The sequence below is a fragment of the Saccostrea echinata genome, unplaced genomic scaffold (genome assembly GCF_033153115.1).
Source record: "Saccostrea echinata isolate AGI-Se365-2 ecotype Australia unplaced genomic scaffold, CSIRO_AGI_Sech_v1 ptg000029l, whole genome shotgun sequence".
Taxonomy (NCBI): domain Eukaryota; kingdom Metazoa; phylum Mollusca; class Bivalvia; order Ostreida; family Ostreidae; genus Saccostrea; species Saccostrea echinata.
Genome location: NW_026889778.1, coordinates 26,346,619 through 26,355,272, shown reverse-complemented (window position 1 = coordinate 26,355,272; position 8,654 = coordinate 26,346,619).

Genomic DNA, 8,654 nt, shown 5'->3' with positions numbered 1-8,654 from the left:
AATCCACCGGGTATGTGATCTATGCCTCCTTGCTCTTCTATTATGGTATAAAAATGTCTTTTAGTCGTTTATTTTCATCAACTATAGTTTGAATCCTCATTTTAGTGCTCTCGCTAGTTCGTTGATATTTTTCCAGCTGTTAACTGTTTTATGCAGATTTGGTATAAATGTGGTTCATTTTCAAAGTAGTATTGCGCAAAAACTAGGTCAAGCACAGTCCCATCTTCCTTTTCCATGTGTAAAATTACTCTGTGTAGGTCAGAGGATGTATTATTCACATATTTATGTCGAATAGATTTAAGCACCATATTCCCTTTCAAAACTTCTTTCACGTCATTTGAAATTTCAAAGTCAATATCAGAGATGTTTATAAGTGAAACTTGTTTTCCCATTTGTTTCCAAGAGCCCATTCCATCACATAGAGTATTTTTCCAGTGACCAGTGAATTTGACACTGTATAAAAAGGAGACATTTCATTCGTCATTGAATGTTCTTAGCTATAGAATTTTCATCACAATGCTGTAGTAACACTTTATTCCGAAGAGATAATTTGTCGAAAATGCGCATCTGGTGCATCCAATTTGTACCATATATGATTTACATATGACCCCTGGATCGAGGCCTCTGCAGGTGGACTGTTAGTCCACGAGGGACTCTACAGCCCAGTAGCTAAGCACTTCGGTTCTAGCTTGAAAATACGGATATGTATTTAATTGCTGTGGTAAAATTTTAAAAAATATTTCAAAATTAAAGATTATCTCCCTCATGATTAGCTCTGATCCTTCGACGTATTTGGCTCCAGTCCTTGGCACCTTTTTCAGCTCTTCAAAGTCTTTTTTTTATTTAAATATTTTGGATTTCCAATATTTCGGCCTGAGCATCACTGAAGAGACATAATTTATCGAAATGCACATCTGATGTATCAAATTTGTACCGTATATGATTTACATTCACTTCTCTTGTTTCAATACCTTTTGAAAGTCTTTTGTAAATAGGCATTAATAGATCACTTTGATAAAAATCGCCAACTGAACCAGATAATGGAACTTGAGACCTATAATCCTCGATATCAGGAAGAGAGTTGGAATCTGAATCAACACTACTTCCTCTTTACTGATGCTATTGAAATGCTTGAAACAGATTTCTCTGGAGACTTTTCATTCGCTGAAGAAGAAAACCAATTGTGAACATCATTGTGGCTACTCCCTGTGACTTTGTCTGGATGAGTAAGCCTCCTTTTTCCTGTTTTTAAAGATGAAAAGAAACTTTTCTTGGCGACTTTTCTGGAGAAGAATCTGAAATTTCAATTATTTCATCTCGAAAAAGATCTTCTTTGGAGGACTTCCATGATTTTCCCTTTTCTTTTTAATGATTGTTTGCTCTTGATCAGGGCTGGCAATTCTTCTGACGACCCTGAACTGATTTATGTATGAAAAGCACATGTATTTTGGTTTCAATACACTTTCCCCTGGTAATCCATCACTTTCCAAAGCATTTCCCTCTGATATGTGTGAACCTGAAATAAAAAAAAATTATGTATAAAAGTTCAATAGTTTCCGTTACAGAGTATAACTTATCATATCAAATGAAATAAGTCATCTTAAAATAAATAAATAAATAAATAAAAAATGAATAAATAAATAAATAAATAAATTAATTAATTAAATGAATTGATAACCAAAACATATTAAATAAAAAACAAATTTATATGCTTGCCCTTACTCGCACAACATCAGCACAGGATTTTTGCAGGAAAAACTTCTTCGACATTTTTTTTTCACAAATACGACAAAAATTACCATATGAAGACTGCTATTATATGTTGTAAGGTTTGTTTTTTTTTAAATAAAACTTTAGTTTATTAAGGCACTTATATATTATACCGAGTAAAGGGAATATTCGCTGCCTCAGCAACATCAAAGACAAACTTAAATAAATTTTAATGTAATAATAAAAAGGCACTGAAAGATTTGTCCAATGCAGAAAACCATGTTATTACAGATTGTAATACTAGAATCAAGGTGACAGCATCCTGCTTTAGTACCCTTATTAAAACAATGAGTAACCAGTGTACCTTTCAGCACATAATTATGGGGATTGATAGGGCTGGGTATTGGCTAGAAATTTCGTGTTGGGGTATATTGCGATATTTTTAACTGTATTGCGATATGTATTGCAATATTTTCGACAAAAAATAAATGGTATTTTCATATTATATTAACTTCCTTTTAATTAAATACATAACTATGATAAATAACCAATAAAAGATATCTTGTTGATTGATTTACAGTTATACAGCTAAATACAACCATATAACAGCTATTGCTGACTATATGGCATGATCGCAAACCTTTCTGACAATTTTTCTTTATAATTTATGATAGAATTCCTGAGTCCAAGCATATTGCCGGTATATCGGTATTACAAAAACGTAATGAAATACGATATTTTTTGTCAACATACAGCAATATACCGGAATATCGGTATTATTACCCAGCCCTATGGATTGACATTATTTTAAAGTTCCCATTCTCCAATCAAATAAATTCCATCAGAGAATCTGCATCATCGTTTTCAGTGGTTGGTAGACAGTGTTGAGTATATTTCAATAAATATTTTCCTTTATGTATTTTCGATTATAATTGTAGCCTGTACTCCAATAACCGATAGATCCAGTTGGGATAGAATCTTCTGTAGCATTCCCCCTAATTTAAACAGGAAAAGGGAGATAAAAACAATGAAAAAGATAAACAGGAAAAATAATCATCTCAAATATCAACAAAGAGATCACTTTGCACTTTAGTAGTAAATCTTCATTAAAAAACAACATGAACAACAAGTAATTGCTGTTTATGTGATTTATATTAAAGCTGTCAACAAGACATATAGCTTTGTCTATGTGCATTGTTAATGAATCGCAGAGTCTTTGTCCCTGTGTGACATTTACAGGTCATTATTAATTTTTTTCATTCTCCTCACACTAACCCAGAACAACGTTTCAAGGGAATGATTGTATGTAAGAGGAATCAGATTATTTTTATAACTTTATGTACTTTTACAATACAGACTCCACTCCATGACTCCACATAACTCTACTCCACTTCACTCCACTCAGCTGTTTACCCCAAGTCATGTGTATCGATTGTCTATGGTTGGTCGTTCTCCTCTTGTCTATTAATATACCATACTCTTCGGGGGGTTCCAAAACTTTTGGGTCTTTAAATATAAATACAGCGCACACGTATTCCTGTTTTAAAGATAAACACAAAAAATCAATGCCCTTTCGTTTGACACACTTTCGTTTGCCAAGATATAAAAATTTCCTCTTGTCTATTAATATATATCATACTCTTCGGGGGTTTCCAAAACTTTTTAGTCTTTTAAATATAAATACAGCGCATACATATTCCTGTTTTAAAGATAAACACTAAAAATCAATGCCCTTTCGTTTGACACACTTTCGTTTGCCAAGATATAAAAATTTCCTCTTGTCTATTAATATATCATACTCTTCGGGGGTTTCCAAAACTTTTAGGGCTTTTAAATATAAATACAGCGCATACATAAGATAAACACTAAAAATAAATCCCTTGAATTCAATTCAATATATTTAAAAGACCCCAAAAGTTTTTGGAAACCCCCAAAGAGTATGGTGTATTAATAAAGAGGAAATTTCTATATCTTGGCAAACGAAAGTGTGACGATACACCTATATTGTCGTTTTGTACATATTGTTGTTGGTGGCAATATGCACCTATTCTAGCGGCACATGTTGTCCAACGACACATATCATGCATATTATAGCCGGCTGAAAAAATATGTACATATCGTCGCTGGCGACATTATTTGCCTATTTTCATTACAAATATTGTCACCCCACTGTAAGTGGGGTGATGTTTTTCATGGGAATATAATTATAGGAAAAAATCACATAAAATCTTCTCAAAAAAGACAGAGCCATTATTAGTCATATTGATATGAAAGCTGTCTAAGGTAGAGTAGATTGAGTTTTGTTCAAATCGGGATCCCCGAGTTCAGGATGGGGCTACTATATGGGGATCAGTTAAAGCTTTCCATAGAAATATAAACGGAAAATTACTTTAAAAATCTTCTTCTCGTATTCTTAAAAACTAATAATATAATTGACTTTAGTATAATGTATGGTAACATCTTGTATTTTGATTGCCCCAGGTTGGAGCTACATCCGATTACTACCAAACTGCGGATCCTCAATCCATATGTTAAGTCTTTCCTATTGTATGGAGCAGAAACGTGGAGAATAACCAAAACAACCCTGCAGAAGATCCAGACACCTTACAACATCTATCTCAGGCACATCTGCAACATCCCATGGCCTGAAAGGACTATGGAAGAGAGCAAGGCAGAAACCATTGGACGTGCACATCAAACGGAGGAAGTAGGGATGGATTACTCACACCCTAAGGAAGTCACCATCCAGCATCACAAGCCAGGCCCTGACTTGGAATCCGCAGGGCATGAGAAAGAGGGGACGTCCAAGAAACATCTGCATGGAGGCGTGACTCGGGGGCAGAATTTTTCTCCTCTCCCATTAGATTTGGCACTGTGACCAGTATGAAATTTACAGGTGAAAGACCTGCCAGTGAAGAACCTGGGTTGGTGTCTTCGGCGCCGAAGATCTTTAAGGAGGGAAATGTGGCGGTCAGACGGGTTCGATTGCCGGTGGTCAGATAGCTCAGTTGGTAGAGCACTGGAGATTCAGGAGGCTCGGGTTCGATTAAGGAGGGAGAAATATAATGGTTTTGGCCTTGGATATCAACCTTGGCAGATCAGTCGGTAGAGCACGTGACTAGTGATGCAGGGGTCCCGGGTCCAATTCCCGGCCCTGCAATACATTTTCTCCTTTAATTTTCTGTCACAGATTCCGTGCCGTTGACTACTCCTGGACTTGCAGGTGAAAGTCCTGTCAGAGACAAATAAGGGTTTGTCTTAGAGGGTTGTATTTTTTCCCCATTCCTATTACACATGTATCATTGAGTCAAATGCTGACTGACGTTTTTAATACTTATTGTTAGGCCATTATTTACACACTGAATTGTCGACGGATTTTTCCGTTATATCCCGATCATGACAAGGAGCAGACGGTGGGTGTGACCGGTCGGCAGGGGATGCTCACTCCTCCATGGCACCTGATCCCACCTCTAATGTTTTGGAGGTCCGTGTTTGCTCTGCACCTATTTTGTAATATTTTATGGACTTTTGAGCTTGAATATTGTTCGTTATCCTCATATATTTCATGTATAAGAATAATACAAAAATATACATGTAATCCTGAGAATTATTACTATGGAACAGATATTTTAACTTTCAATCTCCAAATATAGATAGCGATAAAAAAGAATACATATAAATCCAGAATTCCGGTATCTTGGCATATCATGGATACTAATGTACACCGACCCATCCTAGACACGATTTTCTGATTAAGAAGATTTCTCTCTATAATATTTTTTGTTTTCTTCACTAGTTGTCTATCTTCAAGAGACTGTCTTTCTCTAACCCCCCTCCCGGCTCTCTCTCTCTCTCTGCCTGTGTGTGTCTGTCGGTCCTTCTCTGTTCAATACCAAATAAATATTTTTCTAATCAATATTTTGACGACAATTTTGATAATTAAAATTAGATATCCAACATGTATTCGCCCCCACCCCCTTCAAATTACAGCGTAAACATTTCTCAATTCACCAGTACATTAATTTGATTTTCAAGATATCATGTCACAGAAACAAAATATTTCAGATGTTTTGAGACTTTTTATTACATTTCAAGATGTAGTCTTCAGGTCGATCCTCTTGTATCAAACAGGGTCTTAATCCATTTTATATACAGTCAACGTTTCAGAAAACAAGAGAAATAATGTCTTGTTTCTTGTTTTAAAACATACAAAACTGAATAAAACCGTATTGACAGAAGAGCATTGTTAATGTTATATTATGAAACTCGAGATTTACATTCCATTCGAAAGCAGACAGACCTCATCATATTACTAAATAAACAATAGGTAGTCATTATTTAACTAAATCTTTATGCGCCCTCGATTTCCAAGGCCTAAAAAAGGTTTAAAATGTTAAGAATCCATTTCAATGATCGTGCGAATTTTTCTCAGGAGTTCTCGATCGTTCGTTTTAAGCTTTAAAAAAAATTGTAAAACTCATGGCTAGTCTCCAGCATACAGGTTCGAGGGTGGGGGTAAGTTGGTCATTAAAACTACATTACACCTTTGAAAATATTGTTCATTAAACAGGTCAAGGAAACTGGAATATTCTGACGTCAGAATAAATTTACATATTACATAGTAATTAAATGAGGTACCAACCTGACTTACACACTGACCAATAGGCTAAATGAGTTGAATTGCATTATGGGTCACTAAAATTTTTTTTGAGATTGTATGCTAGTTTTTGTACTAGTTTTGGGAAGTCTATTATGATTATTTCATGCATTTCACAGATTTACAAAAAAAAAAAAAAAAAAAAAAAAAAAAAAAAAAAAAAAAAAGGTTATAAATGTAGAATTCTAGTTTTCTCTATTCAATTGTCAAAAGCGTCTTGTGCAATTGTCTGTATTCCTTTGTCATAGTATCAGTGAATATAAATTTCACATGGATTCCCTGGTCCAAGATTGTAGTCATTTAGATAGCCACGCGTATTACTATGCATTGAATGTTTCTAATTTTAAATGCTTGAATTGTGGCGGTTTTGCGAGTGGATTTCAATCTATTATTAAAAAAAAATCGTAGCTTGGAATATCTGTACTAGTACCCAATTTTTACATTAAGAAAAAAAAAAACAACAATAAAATTGAGTTTCAAATTTCCTTTCCTCATTTCAATAAATATTACCTCGTAGATTTACCCGAACTACGTGTTTGTACATGTAGTAAAATGTAAACATGTAGTAGACCATCATGTTCTTCTATTCATTTATTGGATTGGACAACTGTTCACAGAAAGCTTTGTCATGTGCCATAAAAGGTAGATTCCTTGACCTGTTAAAGGACATCTAGTAGGTGAACAGGTAATTTTTGTTTGCTCAAATTACGTTAGCTGCATATCCTGGATCAATCCCAGCTTCGAATATGCAGATTTTCCAATATTTGATGTGATTTTGTTTATAATTTTTATCCGTAGCCTAAATGAAAGATTGACAAGAGTTTCGAGAGTTGATTCCTTGCTGAACTACTATCAATGTACAGATGATATCAAATACCACATAACGAGATGACTATACTTTCATACTGTAGTTGTTTAAAACTTATCACATCAATATATAAATTAAATTCCTAGTTCTAATACTAGTAATTAACTTCTATCTGAGCTTGCTTGCATTAAAAAAAAAAAAAAAAAAAAAAAAAAATGAAAAAAAACGGTCACCTGAGTATAACACAACAATTCAGAGGATCCATAGAGTATAAAATGAACTGAAAGGTGAAGCTTTGTTGCCCAAAAGAAGAAAAATAGGGTGATCAGGATCAACAAAATAATTAGTCTAGCATGCATTAACAGTTCCTAAATTAGGTTCTTATCAGTTTCCCATTTATCACTCTAACTATACAGTACATTAACAAACTATCAGTATTTCTCTTCTATTTTAATTCCTTGTTATTTTTGTCTCACTTTTATTTATCTATTACTTACAAGTCTACCTGATCATTAAAACTATGAAAGTAATTTTTGTATTATACAATAAAAATTCTTGCATAATTCTCTTATTCTATTAACCTTTCAAGTACATTATTTACATTGATTATTTATCAAAAGTAAATGGCAAAGGGGAATAACTCCTCTCAGTAGAATACAATTTAATAGAGCCATGGCCAGGACCAGAGCCCTTGACCAAATGGTCCAGATGTTCAAAAATCTGGTAAAAATACCCTTCCTTATTAAAACTTTTACTCTTTTTGCCTCTGATATGCCCAGGTGCAGAGAAGATTTTTAAAGAAATAATGCATTTTATGCATTTTTACTACAAATTCACTATATTATCAATAGAGCTCATCATAACTATATACTTAGCTTCTTTGCTTTTAAGCCAGAAGAAGAAAAGAATATTTTCAAAGAAATTTTGCTTTATCACTATATAATCAATAGAGCCCCCCCCCCTTTCCATCAGAACCCCTGACCCTGGAGCCATGAAATTCACAATTTTGGAAGAGGCATCCTTGTGTATCATAACAATGTACTTAGTTTGTTTCAATAATACCCAGGAGTAGAGGGGAAGATTTTCAAAGAAAGAATGCACTTTCACTATATGATCTATATAGCCCCCCCCCCCCCCCCCCAGCACCCAGAACCCCTGACCCTGGGACCATGAATTTCACAATTTTGGTAGAGTAACTCTTGCTTATCATAACTATGTATTTAATTTGTTTCAATAATACCCAGGAGTAGAGAAGAAGATTTTCAAAGAAATAATGCACTTTCACTATATGATCTATTTAGCCCCGCCCTAATACCAGATACCCTGACCCTGGGGCCATGAATTTCATAATTTTGGTGGAGTCACCGTTGCTTATCATAACTATGTATTCAATTTATTTCAATAATACCCAGGAGTAGAGAAGAAGATTTTCAAAGAAATAATGCACTTTTACTATATGATCTATATACCCCCGCCCTT